We start from the raw sequence: 23,461 nt of genomic DNA on the forward strand, positions 1-23,461 counted from the left end.
CTATTTTTCATTTAACAATTGTTTCATCATTTTGCTGAGTTACACATTTAAATAAGCATGTTTTTACTTTGTGATTTTGACAGGTTTCGTCTCAGTTTTCTGAATATGCTACCCATCACAAAATGTTTAACAATTTTGACAGAACAGCTGCATAGTGATTATAAAATGCCATAATGTAATTTTAAGACACAATTTTAATTGTAGAAGACCTGGAATTATCACATCTAGTTAACACAGAATGACTGCATAATATGGGGAGTTTTAAAAAATACGTTAGTGGGCAAAATACTTAACTGCATGGATGCATGGTGAAAATGTTTTTTTTAATTCTAAACAATAGGAACAACTAGAATGCTTAAAAATACATCTTTAAAACCAGAACATAATTATTTCACCTTATTCAAAGATTGCAGTAAAAAAGGTTTATTATCAATATTCCTTCTGTGCTATCACGTTTTAATAAATTATTTTCGATATGCAGGGTTGTAATTGACAGCTCATGAGACTCAAACAATTTATGTTGCTTGAGACCTGTGAATGCATTGTGCAGTGACAAAATTCATCTTTATTTCTGAGGAAAGTAATACGAACTGGTACTGCTCAGAAAATAAATCCACATGTATCTTCCTTCACCTTTGTAAATACCTGGATGAGAGAATAAGGTTGACCAGACTGAAGCTGGTGTGTGCCACGAGTCTGAGGAAATACAGTATTCTCTTTGACTAACTTGCAGAGTTCATCTTTCACATTCATTTTGCAGAGGTCTGTCAACTCAATCAGCTTCCTGTCACTGTTAATAATGGGCTAGCCTTAAATAGATTAGCCGCGGAAAAATACACGCATAAGTAATTATGAAACATCTTGTCCATAGATTTTCTGCAGGGCATTGTAAAGCAGTTTATTTCCACTAGCCTCAATGATGGCCATTAAGCCTCAAATCTTTTATAAGAACACTACACAGGATAGTATTAATTGTTCCAGACTTTGTTGACGAGTTTAATTGTACCTGAAAATCACATGATGAGTTGTATGTATTCTATCTTATTTAAATATTCTTTTATATGAAAACCTTGTCTCGTTGTCTCTGAATAATACCTCCAGTCTCAATGGTTAGATGAAGCAGAAGGTGTCAACTTCTAGTGCGGAGTTTGGATTACACAACCAGGGTTTGGAAACAATCCAATACCGATTTTGTGTCTGTAAACCGTTAACATTTGCGCTACTGCTCTGCCAAGAAAAAGATTACAAGATCTTGCTGTTACTGAATTATCTTATTTCAAGCCTCTCATCTATATCAATCTTGGTACATATATTTTGCTGTGCAAATAAAGTTAAAGAATATTGATCCTTTATTCAATCTTTATTATAAACCTCTCAGTTTAATGGAAAGTTTTAAAAAAACACTGAAAATACCTTGCATTTTAAATTATTTCATGGTTTGATAGATTCATGTACATGTATGCAAGATGTTACCAGTATCTTAACTATATAACATAAGTTATTTCCTTGTACTGCTTGAATGTTAATACAAGTTATATTCATCATCTTTCTAATGTGTCGAGACTATTTCATAGACCATCAGCATATGTGAAACAAAATCAAATTTCTGAAATAGCCATCATGTTCAAGTTGCTGGTTAGTATCAGGTTGTAATACCCTTCATACAATAACAATATCAGTTGTGAATTACTTTTTCGAAGCCAACACATTTCATGCCTTTTTTCAAGCATCCTCAGGATGTAACATTGATGTATAGTAGGTTTATAGTTGTGCTTTGTCAATTACATACATACTGCTTCACATCAGATTGTCAGGAACCACTGTCACCTAGATTGCTTTCTCTACACTAAAATTATTTCTGTTTATGATGTTTACAATTTTTGGAGAAGCCATCCTTCTCCAATATCCCTCTCTGTTTATGTAATCGCCAGGTTACTGCCAAACTATTTTGGCCAACTATGGCTATTGCCTCTCCTTCAACTACAATAGGCTGGTTACACCATCATATGTTACAAGTTCTCAAAAATCCTTTGATTTCCCTTGGTATGGACTTGTTCAAAGAGGAAAATTTGGCTTTGGCGAAAGAGACTGCAAAGCACAGGGAATATCAAATGCTATGTTATGTAGCTATTATCACTTTCAATAGGATGGCACTCTTCAATTGCCCACTTGCCCTCCTCTTCCTCCTTCCACCATTGTGGCATCCAAACTCACCTTGGAAGACAGGATTAAATTCCATCCAAAAATTCAACCCAACTAGTGTTCATGCTTCACATGGACCTCATCCCATTTAGTTATCCGTCCTCACTTTAACTTCATATTACACTATTCTCTTCTTCCCTCCTTTGCATCAATTCTTGCTTTAAATATACCAATTGGGACTGCTTGCAACTTTCTAAATGACAACTAGCTCCACATTCTGTGGTTCTCTATGTAAATGCTATTGTTTATTCAATCCATTAGTCAATATTTTAAATTTATAATCCCTTCTTTGGGTTAACTCACAAATTGAATCAATTTCTATGGATATACCGAACTGAGTTCCTTCATTAGTTTTAACACTTCGTCCAGATATCATCTTCTATGATCTGTGATAGAATCTGTGCTTTCAAATTTTGTAAGTCTTGAGACAGACCTGAAATGAAAACAGAAATTGAAAAGACAAACAGAGAAGGGAACATAACCTCCCATGCATCTAAGAAAAAAAACTGAAATTTAGATTTGGAAACCAAAACTTCCAGACAGATTGAAACTGGTTGAGAATATGTAAGCCATCCAAGCTTGGTCATAGCAAGTGATGAGTCCTCTGGTGCAATCCAAGTAAGCTGAAGAAGACAGAGTCAACAGTAAGAAACTGAGACTAAGTTGGTGTAGCTGATTCTGTTACTTGAAAATAACATTGATGGATGTACACCATCCAAGATGTGTTGAGGTTCTAGAGATGTCTGCCATTTGTGGTAGAGATCATTCCCATGGAAGCTAAGTTGGTTGTGTGCTGTTGTTGTCTTGAAACCAGGCTACACTGTGGAAAAATAACTTAATTCACAGAAACATAGAATCCGTACAGTGTGGAAGCAGGCCATTTGGCCCACTGAATCAACACAAGCCATCCGAGGAGCATCCCACCAAGACTCAACCCATCCACACAACCTCACATTTATCATGGCGAATGCACATAGCCTGCACATCATTGGGCACTGTGGCCAATCTACCTAACCTGAGCACCTTTGGACTATGGGAGGAAACACACATAGACACAGGGAGAACATGAAAACTCCACACAGACAATCGCCCAAGGGCGGAATTGAATCCAGATCACTGGTGCTGTGAGGCAGCAGTGCTAATCACTGAGCCACCATGCCACTGTGATTCTTCACAAGGAAGACAGAGTTTGAAGAAGTTGTGACTGAACAAATTATATATTTGCTTTGTGGACCTCTGATCATTTGTAAGATCTGACATAGTTACATTTCCCATTTAGTGTGTAATTTATAGTTTATAATTGACCATAATTCACCGTTAATTCATGTTTAACTTCTGTTTATTCCAGGTTTTAGAGCATAGGTTTTATTTCATCTTCATTCATGGCATGTGTGTGACACTGGCTAGGCCAAAATTACTACCTATTCTGAGAGGCCCTTGAGAAGGTGGTGGTATGCTGTTTTATTGAACCACTACAATCCATTTGCTGTAGGTAAAGCCACAGAGGGAGTTCCAGGATTTTGAACAAATGACACTGAAGCAAGTTTGTAGATATGACATCAGTGAAGTGAATTGCTTTGTCCTGGATCATGTCAAGCTCCTTGAGTGTTGTTGGAGTTGCACTCATCCTGGCACCTCCTGATTTGTGCCTTGTACATTATTGGGAGTCAAGGGGGAGTTACTAGGTGCAGGATTCACAGCTCTGACCTGCTCTTGCAGCAACAGCACTTAGAAAGCAGATTCGCTTCAGTTTCTGATCAATGATAACCCTAAGATTTGATCGTAGAGGATTCAGTGCCACTGAATGTTAAGCAGTGATAGTTAAATTATCCCTTATTAGGAATGGTCGTTGCTTGGCATTTTTATGATGTGAATGTCACTTGCCACTTGACAGTCTAAGCATACACATTGTCCACATGTTGTGCATTTGGACATGGACTGCTTCAGTGTCAGAGGTGTCACAAATTGTATTAAACATTGCACAGTCATCAGCAAAAATCCTCACTTCTGACCTTATGATGGAGGGAAAGTTATTGATGAAGCAGCTGAAGATGTTGGGCCTAGGACACTACCCTGAAGAACTCTTGCAGAAATGTCCTTGAGGTGAGATGACTGGCTTCCAACAACCACAGTTATCTTCCAATGTGCCAGCTACGACCCCAATCAGTGGGGAGTTTTCCCATTGAATCCAGTTTTGCTAGGGTTCCTTGGTGCGACATTTGATCAAATACAGCCTTAATGTCAAGGGCAGTTGCTCTCACCTTACCTCTGGAAGTCAGCTGTTTTGTCCATGTTTGAACCAAGGCTGTCATGAGGCCAGGAGCTGAGTGACCCTCGCAGAACTCAAACTGAGCATTAAAAGAGCAGGCTGCTGCTAAACAAGTTCTGCTTCATAGCACTGTTTGATATACCTTCCATCACTTTACTGATGAGTGAAGGTAGACTAATTGATCAGAGAGCGTGGGGCTGGAAAAGCACAGCAGGTCAGGCAGCATCCGAGGAGCAGGAGAGTCAACATTTCGGGCAAATGCCCTTCATCAAAAGCCTTTCCTGATGAAGGACTTTTGCCCGAATCATAGACTCTCCTACTCCTCGGATGCTGCCCGACCTGCTGTGCTTTTCCAGCACCATGCTGTCAACTCTAGTCTCCAGCATCTGCAGTCCTCACTTTCTCCAGGCAATTGATCAGGTCATATTTGTTCTGCTTTTTGTGTACAGGAAATATCTAGGAAATGTTCCAAACTGTTGGGTGGATACTAGTGTTGTTGCTGTACTGGAACAGTTTGGAGCACATGCCTTCAATCCTATTGCCAGAATGTTGTTGGGGTCCATTGCGTTTACAATATCTGATACTTTAGCCAATTCTTGTTGTCACATGGAGTGAATAGACGATTGTAAGATTGGCATCACTATTGCCTCTGTAGGATAGTATTTAGAGTTTGTATTGTTTGTCTTTTGTGTAGTATCATAAAAATTCTTCTGTTTTAAGCCATGATATCTTGTGATTTCATTATTTTAGTAAATAAAACTGGGATTCTGGATTTCATTTTTCTAAAAGTTGCTTCTGCTGTAATCATAGCAATTCAGAGAATGATGCAGCATAGGAGACCACTCACATTGGTGCTGATTCCTCATAATCCTGAAAATGTTTACCCTTCAATTTTTTGTCAAGTTCTTATTATTATTATTGCATCTAATTCCATCACTCTTGCAAGACATTCTAGATTAAGACAACTCTTTTTTTAAGCAAGCAATCTTCTCATCTTGCATCTGGATGTATTATCAATCCTTAAATTAGTTTGTCTTCTTTTCCATAGACAAATCCCAGTTGGTTTACTGCTCAAAGCTTACTGATAGCTGCATTCTTTCAGATCTCATAGCATCTTTGTAAATCCTTTTCGTAAATCCTTTCCAGTGCTTCAATATCTCGCGTTTTTAATTACCAGTTAGTTCTTTCTAATGAAAATAATTCTTAGTCAGCTCTTTTAAAATCAAGTCGGAATATTAAAAAAACTAAATTATATTATATATAAAAGCATGCAGCTCTGTTCAGCTTAAAACAACAATGCAACCATTGCCGGTATGAATTGAGAATTCTGGAGATTCATCAAAGTACTGTATATCTGAAAGTCTTTTCTTTTCGAAAAGAACCATAACCATATTAATTACATTATTTACATTGTTAAACTGATAAAAACATAATTCATAATTACACCACAACAAGAAATGCTCCAGCAGGAATCTGCTATAAATGTCAATAGAAGTTTTGCATGACCTTGAATCATATTGTTTAAATTATCAAAGATAAGCTAACAATCCTACTTTCTTGTTCAAAAATAAGAAAGCTTGTGCTTTATGCTTAGTTTTGTTTGAAGTTGCAATTTCTTCAAGCTTAAATAATAACATTTCTAAAGTCGTGATTCTACCGTTAGCAACCATTAAACTATGGGTGTGATTTGTTGATTATTTCTCCCCTTCCCACCTGAAAATAACAGGACTTTACAGTAAAATTGTAATAAGTCAAATTCAGATCACCCAAAACTCTGGTTATGATGAAGTTGTCAGCATTCCTCCAGTACGATATGAAATCCAATGGAAAATTCCCAAGATCAGCTGTCATTCTGGACAAGGAACCTATAGATTAGCTGCACTCACCCGTGCCTAACATATGACCACACTACTCAACTGGAATGAGTTAGGTCACATGAAAGTACAAAATCAGCAAGTATCGATTAACATGTGAGAAAGGTAAAAATGTGTTGATCAGAGACAAAGTTGGGTTAATACATAGTTCAATGCAAAGTTTAATTGCTATGCTCCAACCTATAGCTTGTCTTAACTCTGCACAGCTGAGCATTATTTTAAACTGCACCACCAGTAATAATTGAAAAGGTGTATGAATTACTTCCTGGTTACTGACTGGATTATTTCTTCCAGATACTGGTGTAATGTTAGCCATTTCTAAAGCTTCAGTTATATAGGTAAAGAACAAATGTTGAAGTTGCATTAAGCTCTGCCCATTCTTGATATATCTTTAAATCAAGAATCAGGTCTAGTTTGAAGGTCCTAATGGTGAATGATACGTCATTTCTCGCTCATAATAGCCTTAAGAGATCATGCCTAACTAACTAGTAAGTTCTATCTGCTGCTGTCATGCAATAAACTGTCTCTTGTTATGTGAGGCAAATGGCTCTTCTTGTTAGGACTCACCAATAGTCCATCCTCTGTCATTGATAATTAGATAGGCTCTTAGACTCAGCATAGAAAATTGCTGGGGTGCTGAGTGCTCACAGAGGGAAGATGAGGTTAAGATGGCTATTTTGTCAGAGCAATCTTCTTAGTTCATCTTCTGTGAGAGTTAAAATATGAGAAATCTTTGCTTTATTGTCGTGACTGAAATCTGTCAGCTGCTGTAACATCAAAACATGGTAAGGTTTGTAATTTCCAAAGCTGTCAAGATGACTGTGGCTCTTAACCTTTTGTGTTTTTGACTTCTAGACTGCTGCTAGAGATGTAAGCAGTATATTGTAGTTGCAGTACATTGATGCATAAAGGGGGTCACTGAGGTTCTATTTACAAACAGAAATAGCTTCATATGATTCCTTTTTGACGGAGATACAAAGAGAGTGAACATAAGGATTTTGAATAAATTCAAGGCTTCTCCGTTGTGCAATTATCTGTGTGTACATTGTCCTCCAGATGCCTCATGTCAATTCTGCCATTTCCTGAACTGAGACGAACTACATTCCTTCATTGTGTAACTGCTGGGTGAATACAGCAAATAATCATGTGGGTGAATATCTGTTATATCCTGGCAGTAGTCACGATTTCTTCATATCATGGCTGCCCTCTACATCAATGGTATTTAACCATTACAGCATGATAAAAGGTGGCTAACTGGGTCAAGAGATGCCATGGAACATGATTCTGGCCTGGAACTCATGTAGTTTTGTACAATGCACCTACAATGAAAACCATGCCGTAACAAGTGGGATTATAAAGGATCACTCAATGCTTCTACTGTTTGGATCATTCTGATTCTTGCAGCACTCAGGAGAGATAAAATCATGGTTTGCATTATTACATTGCACAACCTGCCCATTCAGTGGAATAACCCTTGATGAGTGTATGAAAACATTGACCTTCTTATTACAGTGTTAGGCGTTCCTCCAAGCGGCTGGGACTGCACATATCCAGGTGGCAAACCTGGGCCAGGCTAGCATGGTCTGCTGTTGTGGCCTCCAGTGCTGCTACTGAGATCTAAGGGGCAACGTTTTCATACACAGGGTGGTACAGGTATGGAATGAGCTGCCAGAGGAAGTGGTGGAGACTAGTACAATTGCAATATTTAAGAGGCATTTGGATGGGTATATGAATAGGAAGGATTTTGAGGGATATGGGCCAGGTGCTAGCAGATGGGACTAGATTGGGTTGGGATATCTGGTCGGCATGGACAGGTTGGGCCAAAGGATCTGTTTCCATGCTGTACCTCTCTATGATTCTATGACTCTATTTAGCCCAGTATATGTCAATGTGTCTTTCACGATATTCATATTCATTCAAACTCATGATATCTTTGTACCTGACATCCAGGCATAAAGGTGTCAGATACCTTTTTACTTAGGATCATTTGAAGTATGACGTGCTAGAAGCATGCCCTTCTGCTATAGCCACATAATCAATTGCCAGTCGAGACGCTGATGTGCCTGTTAATATTGTGTCTGTGTACAGTAGCTATCTGTAATGAACATCTGTTGAACCTTTCAACACCATGTTGTTTACATCTAGTTTCCTACGTTACATAAACATTGTCACATCGGGTAAAGACACATTGTGGGAAGCAAAACCAACATGAACTTAACAATGAAAGATAGCAAAAATATCAATTTGGAGGAAATGGTGTCCCAGCATCCTATCTGGTAGTATGACCCTCTCCCAAAACCTCATACTCAACTGAGGCGGAGTGTCCAGAATATATTCACACTTCTAAAATATCCCATCATACTCACATTCAAAAGAGGAAACTTATCAATGATCATACAGCCACCATGGGTGGCACGGTGGCACAGTGGTTAGCACTGCTGCCTCACAGCGCCTGAGACCCGGGTTCAATTCCCACCTCAGGCAACTCTCTGTGTGGAGTTTGCATATTCTCCACGTGTCTGCGTGGGTTTCCTCCGGGTGCTCCGGTTTCCTTCCACAGTCCAAAAATACCTAGTTTAGGTGAATTGGCCATGCCAAATTGCCCGTAGTGTTAGGTGAAGGGGTAAATGTAGGAGAATGGGTCTGGGTGGGTTACGCTTCGGCGAGTTGGTGTGGACTTGTTGGGCCGAAGGACCTGTTTCCACACTGTAAGTAATATAATCAAATGGCTTCAAGAAAGGTCTTTTACCCAAGGTAGGGAAGTCCAGAATTAGTGGGCATAGATTTAAGGTGACAGGAGAAAGATTTAAAAGGGCCGAGGATGGTGTATGTATGGAATGAGCTGCCAGAGGAGATAGTGGAGGCTGTTTCAGTTACAATATTTAAAAGGTATATGAATTGGAAAGGTTTAAGAGAGATATAAGCCAAGTGCTGGCAAATGGGACTGGATCAATTTAGGATATCTGGTCAGCATGGACAATTGGAATGAAGGGTCTTTTTCCATGCTGTACATCTCTGTAACTCTAAGTCATTAAATTTAATGCATATATGAAATATTGCCGAGCAAATAGCGCGTATATGAATAAATCAAATGGCAGACTATTTAGTAGAAACATAAAAGCTTACAAAACTTGTAGAAAAGGGAAAGACCATTCTGCCACTGTGTCTGTGCTAGCTAACCTCAGCTATCCATTCTAATTCCATTTTCTAGTCGCTTTATAGGATAAAATAATTCAAACGTATATCATATTTTAAATACAATGCTTGTTTCTCCCTCTACCACCTTTTCAGACAGTCCAATCTCTGAAATCTAAACATGCACCTCTTTCTGTAGCACGGCAGAATAATATTGGCAATAGCTTAGCCTCAGGTCCAAAAATTAATTGGAAAATTTTAAAAAGAGAAGAAACTGCCTAGTGTTGCTACCTCCTCATATTACAATTAAGTCAGCAATTTGAAGCTGTAGAATTAGCACAGCGTCTGTCAATAAATATGTCCAATAGTTCACACCTTCGAGAAAAGGACATAATCCTTAATTGTTGACACAGTGAGTTGTAGTACTTAATTGAGGAGCTAAGTGAGGTCAGGTCGATTCTCTCCTTAAATTGGGGGAGAGGCCTTTGCCATAACTGGCCTTAAATCTGGTTTAAGATTGAAATGTAACATCAAATTAAGATGTAATAAAATTGTTCTTTTATATCCAGAATATCGAAGTGTGCTGTGTCATTGCATTAACTAATACTGTGTTACTACATTCTTGATTTTGATTACTGTTAATATCACGCAATATATGTTTATTTAAGCTTGCAAGTTGAAAGTTGAATATCAAAGATTGGTTTTAATGAGGTCAGGAGCTGAACTGAGCACTGTTGAACAGGTTGTTGATGTAAAAGTGCTGCTATATTGACAGCTCTATCAATGGTATCTTCCGTCCATTTGCTAATGATTGAGAATATAATTTGCCACATTGCTTTTGTCTCACTTTTGGTGGATAGCATATACTTGCAAAATGTTCCACATTTTCAAGTAGATATGGCATAGCTAGGTCTGGAGCCCAGGTTTTAAAGACCTATAGCTTTTGCAGTATCCAATGCCTTCAAACATTTCAGATCATGTGGAGTGAATCAAAATGACTGTAGGATGGCATCTGTGATGATGGGCACCTCAAGAGGAGACCAAGATGGTTTATCCACTTGGTACTTTTTGCTGAAGGTGGTTGAAAGTTCCTCAGTCTTGTATTTTAAATTGATATGCTTGGCTTCACTGATCATTGACGTCGAGATATTTGTAGAATCAGTTGTTCACAATTAAATATGGTTTGATCTGCTTCATTAATTTTGGAGCTGCTTACCTTTGTCTATAGCATACTGCTTCCATTGTTTTGCACTGTATAAGCTATGTTGTACCAGCCACTCTATTTTAGGTGGGCCTCATGTTGTTCCTGACATGCTCTCCTGCATTCCTCATGGAATAAGAATTGAGTGCTGGCTTGAAGGTAACAGTGAAATGAAGGCTATGCCATGTGATTACCAATCATGGTTGAAAACATTTCTGTTCCTGATGATGGCCTCCAGCATCTCATTGATGCCCAGATAAGAACTATAAGAAAATGGGTACTGCAGATGCTGGAATTTAGAGTCAAGATTAGAGTGGTGCTGGAAAAGCACAACAGGTCAGGGAGCATCTGAGGAGCAGAAAAATTGACGTTTCAGGCAAAAGCCCTTCCTGATGAAGGGCTTTTGCCCGAAACTTTGATTTTCCTGTTCATCAGATTCTGCCTGCCCTGCTGTGCTTTTCCAGCACCACTCTAATCTTGACTCATTTAAATTGGACTTAGTCTTCACAAGATTCTGCAGTATTCACCCCTACCGATACAGTCATAGCCATCATAGTTGTGTTTTTACTCATTCATGGAATATGGGCAATGTTGACTAGACCACCAGCTACTGTTGATTCCTAAATGTATCATGGTGAGCCATTTTCTTGAATTACACAGTCCTTGGATATAGATATACCACATTGCTGTTAGGAATGGATTCTAGGATTTTACTAAGCGACTATGCAGGAATGATGATATGGTCCCAAGTGAGGATGGTGTGTGGCTTTCAGGGGAACTTGTAGGTGGTAAGGTCTCCATAAACCTGCTGTCCTTGTGCTTCTTGGTTACATGTTTGGAAGGTGATCTTAAAGGTCCCTTGCTGAGTTTCTGCAATACGTCTTGAAGGTGGAATACACTGCCAACAGTTCTGAAAGGAGCGAATTCTGACAGTGGTGAATAGGATGCCAATCGAGCGAGCTGCTTTGTCCCAGATGGTGTCAAGCTTCTTGAGTGTTGTTGGAGCCACATTCATCAAGGAAGTGGGGAATATTCCAACAGATTACTGACTTCTCCCTTGTAGATGGTGAACAGGCTCGGGAGTCAGGAGGTGAGTTACTTGCCTCAGGATTCTTACGGTCTGATCTTCTCTTACAACAAGACTTGGACAATATCAAGGCTTGGGCTGACAAGTGCCAAGTAACATTGGCACTACCCAAATGCTGCCTGACCTGCTGTGCTTTTCCAGTACCACACTCTCGACTCTGATCTCCAGCATCTGCAGTCCTCATTCTCTCCTAAATGTCAGGCCATGACCATCATGAGTAGATCACAATCTAACCACCAGGCCTTGACATTCAATGGTGTTACCATCAATGAATCAACCACTATCAACTTCCTGGGGTGTACCAATGACCAGAAACTCACATAAACACAGTAGCTACAATAGCAGGTCAGAGGCTAGGAATACTGCGGTGAGTGACTCACCTCGTGACTCCCCAAAAGCCCATCCATCAAGGCACAAGTCAGGAGTGTGATAGAATACTCCCCACCTGCCCAGATGGGTACAATTCCAACAACACTCAAGAAACTTGACACTATTCGGACAAAGCAGCCCACTCCATTGGTACTACATGCACAAGCAGCCACTCCTTCCATCACCGATGCTCAGTAGCTGCAGTTTGTATTATCTATAAGATGCACTGCAGAATTCACCAAAGATTCTCAGACATCACCTTCCAAACCCACAGCCACTCCCATCGAGAAGGACAACAGCAGCAGACACATGGAAACATGGGAACATGACACCTTCAACATTCCCTCCAAGCCACTGATCATCCTAACTTGCAAATGTATCGCTATTCCTTCACTGTCGCTGGGTTAAAATCCTGGAATTCCTTCCTTAAAGGCATTATGGGTCAACTCACAGCAGGTGGACTGCAGCTGTTCAAGAAAGCAGTTTACCACCATCTTCTCAAGAGCAACTAGGGACAGGCAATAAATGCTAGCCAGCCAGCAATGCTCACATCTCATAAATGAATAATAATTTTAAAAAAGCCTCCATATTTCTTTCTTTCTGGTCAATGGTAACTCACAATATGTTAATAGTGGGGGAATTCAATGATGCCTTGAATGTTAAGGGGTGAAGCTTAGATTCTATTTTGTTGAACATGGTCATTGTCTGGCACCTTTGTGATGCAAGTACCACTTGCCACTTATCAAACCAAACCTGGGTGCTGTCCAGGTCTTACTGCATTTGGCCATAGACTGCTTCAGTATCTGAGGAATTACAAATGGTGCTGAACATTGTGCAATCATTACAAACATCCCCATTTCTGACCTGATGAGGAGGGAGGGTCATTGATGAAGCAGCTGAAAAAGATTGGGCTTAGGACGCTTTCCTGAGGAACTCCTGCAGAGGTATCCCGAAGCTAAGATGATTAACTTCCAATAACTCCAACCTTCTTCTTTTGTGCAAAGTATGACTTCAACCAGCAGGGAATTTCCTCCTGTTTCCTGGTAGCTCCAGTTTTTGAAGGGTCCTTGATAGCATACATGCAGCCTTGATATCAAGGGCAGCTATTCTGACACATCTGCTGTAGTTCAACTCTTTTCTCCAAGGCTGTAAAGAGGTCAGGAGCTGACTGGCACAGGCAGGACCCAAATTGAATATCAGTGGTCAGATCATTGCTCAGCAAGTGTCGCTTGATAACACTATCAATTACCCTTCCATCACCTTGCTGATGATTGAGAGTTGACTAAAGGGGTAGCAGTTGGACTGGTTGAATTTGACCTCCTTTCCATGTCTAGAACATGCCTGGAATATGTTTCATATTAGTCGGTAGATGCCAATGTTGTAGCAGTGCTGGAAGTGCTCGGCTAGGGGTGTAGCTAGTTCTGGAGCACAAGTGTTCAATGCAATTTATGTTGCAATGTTTTTGGAATGTAAAAGCTTTGTAATTCATGTCCTTTATCCATTTCTAGATGTCAATTAGAGTTAATTGAATTGGTTGAAAACTAATACCTCTGATGCTGGGGATCTTTGGAAGAGGTAGAAATGAATCATCTAATCAGCACTTCTGGCTGAAGGTGGATGCAAGTTCTTCAGCCTTGTCTCTTGCACTAATTTGCTGGGCTCACCCATCATTTAGAATGGAAGTATTTGTGTAATTTAATTCCTTCTGTTAGTTGTATAATTGTCTACAAACAGTGGGAACCTTAAATGGCAGGATTTCAAATCTTACATCTGATTTGTTTACCCTTGACTTTTACATATTTGTTCCATTGTTTCATATGTAAATAGACCTGTACTGTAACTTCACCAGGTTGGTACCCCTTTTATCAATGAGCAGGGCCCTAACCTAATAATGCCCTCTTGCACACTCCCCGAACTAGACTTGATCTTCTGGTGTCGTGGAAATGACAGAGAAGAGGATATGCCAGTTAAAAGCTTAGATATTGTGGTTGAATACAATGCTTGTTTAACGGATGGCCCACAGTGCCCCGTGGATGCCCAGTTTGGAATCACTAGATGTGTTTAAGATCTGTGCTATTTAGCACAGTAGTAGTGGCATCCTGATGGAGGATGTCCTCAATATGATGATAGAACATTTTCTGCAATAGGACTATGATCACTCCTGTCAATATGGACATGCAGATTTGTAAACATGAGATCAAGTAGATTTTTTTGCCTCTTATTTGTTCCCACACCACCTTCCACGGACCCAAGTCCAACAGCTATGTCCTTTAGGACTCCATTAGTCCAGTCACTTCTAGTCCTATCGAGATACTCATGGTTATGGATTTTGAAATCAATCACATAGATTACATTCTGTTTCTTTGCTAAGCTAAGTGCTTCATCCAGCTGCAGTTCAACATGAGGATCACTGATTCATTAGCTGAAGGGTGGGCCAGATGGGTAGTCTGTGGTACTCAACAAGAGGTTTCCTTGTTCATATTTGAGCTGATACAATTTTACAGGGTTCAGAGTGAATGTTGAGGACTCCCAGGACAATTCCTGCCTGATTGAATATCACTTGCTGTCACTTCTAATGCCCTGATGGTGGGACAGGACATCAAATGATGATGTGGGCGTCTAGGACAATATACATAAGATATGATTTCATGAGTATTACTGTATCAGGCTGTTGGTTGACTCATCTGTTCAATCATTCTCATGATTTTGGCACAGCCCCAGGTATAAGTTAGGAGTACTTTGCACGGTTGAATGCCTAAATTTGCCATTATTGTGTCTGGTGACTAGATTGATGCTCGATAACCTGTCAAATTTAATTCCTTCCTTTAGACTTTGTATCAGTTTGATACAACTGAGTGGATTGCTAGGCCACATCAGAAGTCATTTAAGAGTCAATCACATAGATGTAGGTCTAGAGGTAAGCTTAGCAGATTTCCTCCTCTAAGGGACAGATGAGCTTTTACAACAATTTACAAAGTCTAAATGGTCGTCATTAAGCTAATATTAATCTCGGATTTTTATTGAATCCCCGGACACTATGGACAATTTTAGTATGGTAATTTCCACCTAATCTGCATATCTTTGGATTGTGGGAGGAAACCCATGCATACACAGGGAGAACATGCAAACTGCACATGGACAGACACCCAAGGGCTAGAATCGAACCTGGCTCCTTGGTGCTGTGAGGCAGCAGTGCTAACCACCGAGCCATCATTTCAACCCACCCATGGGGTCAGTTAAGTTTTTCCCACCTGTTGGTTCTCTCACCACCTGCTATAGACCCAGTCTTTCAGATGCATCCTTTCGGACTCAGTCAGCTGAGTCAGCAATGCTACTAAGCTAGTGGTGATGGCCATTGAAGTTCCCCAACCAGAATACATTCTGTGCCCATATTATCTTCAGTGCTTCTTCTAAGTGGTGCTCAACATGGAAGAATTTTGATTCATCAGCTATGAGGTGGTGCAAAGTGGCATTCAGTGGGATCCATATTTGACTTTTGGAATGAGAATTCATGGGGACGAGAATCAATGTTGAAGATTCCCAGAGTAATTCCTTCCACTAAATACCAGTGTGCTACTATTTGTGCAGGTTATCCTGTCACTGAGACAGAATACTCCCAGGCATGACAATGATGATGTCTGAATGGTTTGGTATGAATGTAAGGAATGGTTTGGTTAGTGTGACTACGTCAGGCAGTTCGTTAACTAGTCTGCTGGACAGCTCTTCTCCAATTTTGGGACAAGCCTCCATAAGGTTAATAGGACTTTGTTGACAGGGTTGACAATGTTGACAGCATTGGTGTGTTGTTCTTGTTTCTGGTGCTTAAAGTTATAGAGTGACAGAAACAGACTCTTCAATCCAATTCATCCGTGTCGATCAGACATCCCAATCTGACGTAGTCCCATTTGCCAGCATTTGTCCGATATCCCTCTATATCTTTCCTATCCATGTACCCATCCAAATTTCTTTTAAATGTTGTAATTCTACACAGTTCAACCTCTGATAACTTGTTCCATACACGCACCACCCTCTGTGTGCAAAAGTTGTAAATTCCACCAGCCTTGGTGAACCTGTGTCTCCAGAGGATTAAACGGGGTCGTTGGATTATTACAACTAATGAGCTGGCTAGCTCATCTGGCCAGATGGCTAGTGTCTGCAGATATGATTTCAATTCCATCCAAGGTGGATGAGGGCTGTACCTTCTTGTCCTGTTTCTAGAAGTAGAAAGCACTGATGAACCACCATTGAAATGACCAACAAACTAAATCAGGATGATATGTCAATAAGTCAAGGGAATTACCCTTAGACAAAGTACACATAACATGAATATTATTGCTACACCGCCATCCCATCAAATATATCTGGCAAAGGCTTTAAATAACTCATCCCTAACATACAAAGGAATCATGGTGCTGGGCATTGGATGATATTAAGACCTGCGTGTTTGATCATAATTAGTTAATTCTGCCAACACATTGCCAAAATTCACAAGCCGCCTCATTGTGTGATGTAGATGAATTTTCCAATGAAATGCAAAAGCGTGTGATCTTAATGGTGTCATAAACTATTGGGAGTGAAAGATCTATTAAGAACACTCATGTATTTTCTTTTTATATTCAGTTTGTGTTACTAAAGTCAGATTGGCTCTTTGTGCACCACAGAACCCTGCTGCAGCATGCATTTTCTTGTCATTTCAGTTTCATAGTTTAAAATGTGTAATGTAGATAGAAAGATAAAAAGCTTCTATCACGAGCATTTTACAGACTTGCAAGATTGTTTATCTCACGAGCAGTTCATAACTGATCTGCAAATTGTTTTGCTGTGATTTTGCAGTCAGTTTTAACAGTAGTAAAAGCAGTTTATAACCAGCACTACCTCTTCAACATTTATCTCTTCCCGTATCTCTCTCTTACTGGTTATATGCTGTCAAACTGCTTGTCTAATGTTCAACTCGGGGATGAGTTGCAATTCTTTAGCAAACTTTTGGGAAGACTGAAATCATCTTTAGCTCTTACCACAAAAAATTGAAGCATTCTGGGATTACTTAGGACAATGTGGAATCTTAAATCCCAAAGTCACCCTTTTGTTTCAGGCACATCAATAAGAAGGAGCTGGGAAATGCTGACATTAGTCTCTATGATGACCTCCAGATGAATGCAAAATAAGTGTTTCATCTATTTTTGCACATCCACAGCAAACCCCAAATATATATGCAAATGGATCTTCCAGACGTGCTTTAGTATTCTGAGTAGCACCCATTAAAGGAGCAATACAATTGTAAGTTGCTGTTGCTCTTGGCCAAGTGTCAGTGGCACTTTTAATGAAATCAAGATAAATTGAATTTAAGTGAAACATAGAACTTAAATCTAGTCCATCACTTGAACTATCTGGGAACAATGCTTTGAAGAGCCTTAGTTGATAAGGGTAAAGAGTTAAGGAGAAACAAAATGACTGACTGATAAATACATAGATTTGAAGAGGAAAGCTTTCCTGCTGTGCTGCTACACATCAGAGCTACCCTTAGAAGTCCTGGGTTCAAGCCACCTTTGGAAATTGAGACGTACACAGGTTCCAGTCGCTACTTATTTGTGGGAATAATGCACTACTTGGCCTAACACACGCAGAGCCTAAATGTCACATCTCCAAATGAAGCTTCTGAGTAGTGTACCTTGCTTTGATGTATCCAGCTCTTTGAGAGGAGGGATCAATAATGTTTGACAGAAGAGACCTACATCACGCACACTCTGAACTTTAACAGCAAGTTGATGATTGCATACATTTTGGCCATTAGAATGCCAAGACTATCTTTGTTTAAAACGTAAGAGTAAACCATACAGTGTAATGAACAAGCCTTTAGATCTTTAACAGTAAACTTGAATTCTCGTTTTAGTGCATTCTGCTTTCTGCATGAGTAATTTTCATGGGTAAGCCAATCTAGCCACAGACAGCAGCTATTTATTCTATCTATATTTTAGTGGTTTATTTGACAGAACATGTGGCTTAGTTCCAATTACTAAGTGCAGGTATAAATTCATTAAGACACACAAAATTGTTCATATATGTACCGAAATTTAAACAAGTGTTGTCTCATCTAAAAATGCCATTGCATGTAACAAAACTATATTAAGCAACCAAAAAAAGAAATATATTCCTACGCCCAGTTCATGCTGTTTCTGTTTGTTCAGCCAAGCAAAAACGAAATTTTACATCTTCCTTTCCCCATGTTTAGCTGTTTCGGTGCAGTCCCCAGCATACCATATTTTGTGAACAACTAATGTTGCTGCTCCACTCAGCACACCCCAGAGCGTTTTGGTAATAATTTTGAGGGATTGGCTGACAATAACTTATATTGCAATCCCACAACGGACTAAATGATAATTATTGTTGACAATAATGCTCCTGTCATGTAATGTTGGGGAGAAAATAATATATTTCCCCTCAAAAGAAACATATCTCAAATTTTTCTTCATATATTTTGATTAGCATGGTGGAAGATTATAAAGAAACAGTATTGGGGTGTCTGTGCATGCCTGACTGTGCCTGCACGTGCACTTATGTGGAAAAACTGGGAATATTGTATCGGTAAAAAACAGCAAGTTACTGTGCAATGTGTATCATTCACAGACAGCAGTGTCCAAATTAGAATGGAGAGACCAGTGATTAAGACAGTTGCCGAACAACTCCCAGCATATCGGATTTTCTCCATTTTGAGCATTTACTATTTAGATGTAGCAGAGACTTCTGCCAAAGTGAGACAGGGAAAAGACCTGCATATTAGAGGCCTATGTTGAAATTAAGAGCATGATACAATTTAATTACAAGATATTTTAGTATCATTAATTGTCAGAGTGCTAACCTTCAATCATGTTTCTGGGCTAGAAAAATGCATTGAAAATGAAGTAATTTTTCCATTTTTGATATCGTTTACTAACAACAAGGAACAAAAATGTTTCCTTAGATTCCATGAGGAACCTTTGGACCAACATTATACAGGTAGTATAATTCAATACAACAGAGGAACAGGCTCTTTGGCCCACCTACTCCTTATTTAGACCTGCTACTTATTGCCCATGCACAGTTTCTATTCCTCTTTTGCCTATTATTGATGTGACTATCAAGATACGCTTTAAACATTGCTAATGTGTTTTAAGCCTACTGCACCTGATATTCATAGGCTGTCTCCCATCCAAGTACTAACCAGGTGTAAGTCTGCTTAGCTTCTAAGGTGAGACAAGATCGAGAGTTCTTTTTCAGATTAATATGACTGTATGCATTGCCTTACATTTCCAACTCATCCTTCTGAAGAACATAACTGTCTGACAGGAGCAATTCGTTTTTGTCCTTGATGCTGACCTTGGGTCACCCAAAGCTAGCATCTGTCACCGAGCACCAGCTCAGACAGGATATGGGCCCATTCCAGGGCAAATCTGGCCAGAGCTGGTTTCCCTTGACCTTGGACATCACCCATCTGACTTCTGCCAGGTTTTAAAGTCAGGCCAGTTCAAAATAATATCAACCCCATAATTGCTCTATCCCCACCTATGAGATGTAACTGGAGTCAGGATAATTCACTGTTAGATATATGCTGCATTTGGTCAAGCTGTCCAAGCGAATACTATCATATTTGTAATTGCTGCAGACATGGCCTTGTTCATTCTACTGGAGGAGAAAGTGAGGTCTGCAGATGCTGGAGATCAGAGATGGAAATGTGTTGCTGGAAAAGCGCAGCAGGTCAGGCAGCATCTAGGGAACAGGAGAATCGACGTTTCGGGCATTAGCCCTTCTTCAGGAAGGGCTAATGCCCGAAACGTCGATTCTCCTGTTCCCTAGATGCTGCCTGACCTGCTGCGCTTTTCCAGCATCACATTTCCATCTCATTCTACTGGAGAGCAAGCCCTCAAGCATCTTATTACTATTCGGAAAAAGTGACACTGCATATCAAATGGGGTTAAGATTGTTTGTGGTATATGTCAGTTAGAACACAGGACTTATACAATTAATAGTAGGACCCTGGGGAGTGTTGCCGAACAAAGAGACCTAGATAATTCCCTGAAAGTGAAGTCACAGGTAGACAGGGTGGTGAAAAAAGCATTTGGCACACTTGCCTTTGTTGGTCAGAACATTGAATGTAGATGTTGGGATACCATGTTGTGGCTGAAAAGGACATTGGTGAGACGACTTTTAGAATACTGCGTACAATTCTGGTCACTCTTCTATAGGAATGATGTTGGTAAACTTGTTTGCAGAAAAGATTTACAATGATGTTGCCAAGACTGGAGAGTTTGTGTTATATGAAGAGGCTGAATAGGCTGGGGCTTTTTTCTCTGGAGCATTGGAGTGAAGGATGAGTTTATAGAAGTTTATAAAATCATGGGGGGGCATAGAAAAGGTAAATAACCAAGGTCTTTTCCCCAGGTATAGGGGAAACCTAAAGAGCATAGATTTAAGTGAGAGGGGAAAGATTTAAAAGGGACCTGACAGGTAACTTCTTCATACAGAGGGCGGTCTGTGTGTAGAATGAGCTGCCAGAGGAAGTGATGGAAACAGGTATAATTACAATATTTAAAAGTCATCTGGATTGCTATACAAAGAGGAAGGGTTCAGAGGGAGATGGACCAAATGCTGGCAAATGGGTCTAGGTCAGATTGCAATGTCTCATTGGCGCGGATGAGCTGGACCAAAGGGTCTGTTTCCATGCTGTATGATTTTATGACTCCAAGACTGATAAGTTTGCCTGGAATTAATGAAGTATGATGCAAATTCAAATATTTTCCTCCACGTCACACAAATCAGACATCTCCCCATGACCAACAAATACATACTTGCAAGCTGTCACTGCATTGCCAGCTTTGTGTAGTCATTAGCCAATTGAAGCCTTTAAATACCATAAAGGACAACTATCCCATGCTGCAAGACGTTTTCCCTGTATAGGCAAATCCTTGCACATCCTTGACCTGACCAAATCAAGTATACTATCTTCCTTGATTTATGTGGTGTCTAATCTCAGCCTTTGTGTGCCAATAATCCAATGTGCAAAATTTACCCTCTGAAATTTCTTTGTAACATAGTTATACCATTTATTGGGTGTTTTGTAGACATGTCTGTTTCTCTGATTGAAAACAAAAGTTAACAACACGAACATTAACAAATATTTTCTCATAAAATGCTTACCTTTATGAAATCCTTTCCTTTGCAAACATTTTATTGAATAATGACTTTTTGGCAAATTGGCAATCAATTCCCAAGAAGGTCTGAAAAATGTTGTTGATTAGTCAAGCCTTGCTGTATCAAAGTTTCCAAAATTAACTTTGATCCTATTTCTAAATATTTTGAACATTATTTTGTTGGCATTTCTGGAAGAAAAGAAAACAACTGTTTCAATTGCTGATTAATGTTATTTCTTGTTTGTAAAACACTGAGAAAGTAACAAAAATAGTCAAGAGTTTCAAAAGGGATCCAGAATCTAAAGAATTTAAATTCTATTAAGTGGTGTTTTAAGTGCATAGCTATATGCTCTATGTTTACACAGTTGTTTATTTTAAGTAGATTAATTTAAGTAAATTACCTCAGGGAGAACATTTATGCAAGTATGTTAATCAGTGCACTCAAAACCATATTCAGCAAAATGGCCAGCTTATAAGTATGCAAAGTCAACTTCCCTCCGAACACAGAATTGGGTGCGACTCTTAGTGGTTGAAATGGCAACTGGGGCTCAGTGAAGAGAATTGGATTAGGCACTGGGATAAGGTGCTATCACTATCCAGAAAGCATGACCCCATGATCACAACACCTTCGAAAGAAGAAGCAGTGAGGAAAGAAAATGAAAATTAGTAAAGAAACTTACAAATTTAAATCTGTAGATTTGAAAATAGCTTGAATACATTTGAATTTGATATAAAATGATATACTGAATAAAAAATGGTGACAATCAGGCATTGTTCAAGCTGATGTTATATAACAAAGGCAGAAATTATTTGTAATATACTTGTACTTTAAAATGTTATATTATAATCACATGAGATTTCCCATTACAAAGTACACGATTTATGTCTTGGTACCTGAAAAACATTCACTGTCCAGTCATTATACCAATCGCACTGATGTGTTCCTAAATGGTGTTCAAAAACAATTTTATCTGCACATCGATTGTCAGTACACTGATGAGATAACTACCTTCACAATCTATGGTCTATAAATGTAAACTAGCATACACTTTCAGATTTAATTCTGAGCAAAATGCATCCTAAGTGGCACATTGACAATAGTTCTGGTTACCATAGCAGCTTGCTTTTTTTGTGTGACTACAATACTTGAGAATGCAAAGTGCTTTACACAATTGCAGTTCTTTCAAATTTTCAGCAACAGCCTCAGCTGAATTACACCAAAGTTCAGCTTCTATGAACCTGGAAAGACATGGGGAGAGTTTGCGTGCCTTTTGCGGAACTGCAAGTCCCACACCAATGTTCAGAACAGGAGCCAGCTAGAAGTTTCATCTGAATGATGAGAGGGGAACAAAATGGCAATTGGTAAATGTTACCATGGTAATAAAAAGCAGCCATTCAAGCAACACACTGTGGCCTATACCATTACAGAGAATGTTATTCAGAACAACAAAAAATGAAATTGAAATTTCAAGAGGGAAAAAACTAAATTTGCATATCCATCCCTTGCACCAAATTGTGAGCTTTGCTATTCAATAGAATTATAGAAGTGGTTTTGAATAGACACAGTTTTATTAAAAAGGGGACTATTTGGAGCATTTGCCACTAATGGAACATTCCCATCTTTTCGTAATAGCAGCTTTTTAAAAATCACTCACAGCAGTACAAGATAATAAAGAGCATATAGGTCATCACATGAACAGTTTAGCATTTTATTTTGCTTCCAAGCATAAAATCAATTATGTTTTTGTTTATTGTTTTATTTTGCTGCACTTGGCACTAGTTTTATATTTTATGTACTGGGACTTTATGAAAAATGGGTTCACAATTAGTGTTCTAAGTTTGTCCCTTGGTTACTTCTGTTCAAAAGAAACCAAGTATCAAATTATAGTGCTCAACTGTCTTTAGCAACCATTGGCAGACTTTGAGGAAGACTGGCCCCCTGTAGGCTCTGAGGAATAACGGAGCCATGTAGACCAACAAGTTTCAGAATTAGTTCCTTGGTCTGCACCAAAATAATTGATTGTAGTCAAGGAATAGTGATGGGAGAGTTTGCACGTGTGCGACAATACCCGAAAAAATGACTTGCTTGTACTCATCATCAAATGGTACAAATTAATTATAAAAACTTGCATCTCAGCAAGAGTCAGCATTTTAAGAAAG

At 39.2% G+C, this 23,461-nt stretch overlaps 1 protein-coding gene and 1 long non-coding RNA gene across 3 annotated transcripts in view; one reads left to right on the forward strand and one right to left on the reverse strand.

The window, feature by feature from the left end:
• LOC122553731 (RAS guanyl-releasing protein 1-like) overlaps positions 1-23,461 on the forward strand; it is a 117,803-nt gene that overhangs the window by 12,360 nt on the left and 81,982 nt on the right. The gene's annotated exons all lie outside the window — the stretch shown is intronic.
• LOC122553733 lies at positions 101-21,481 on the reverse strand. Its single transcript, XR_006312809.1, has 3 exons — positions 21,309-21,481; positions 2,506-2,635; positions 101-1,227 (listed from the first exon to the last, which is right to left on the reverse strand). It is a non-coding gene; the product is annotated as an uncharacterized LOC122553733 (long non-coding RNA).

The sequence above is a fragment of the Chiloscyllium plagiosum genome, chromosome 10, assembly GCF_004010195.1.
Source record: "Chiloscyllium plagiosum isolate BGI_BamShark_2017 chromosome 10, ASM401019v2, whole genome shotgun sequence".
NCBI classification, from domain to species: Eukaryota; Metazoa; Chordata; class Chondrichthyes; order Orectolobiformes; family Hemiscylliidae; genus Chiloscyllium; species Chiloscyllium plagiosum.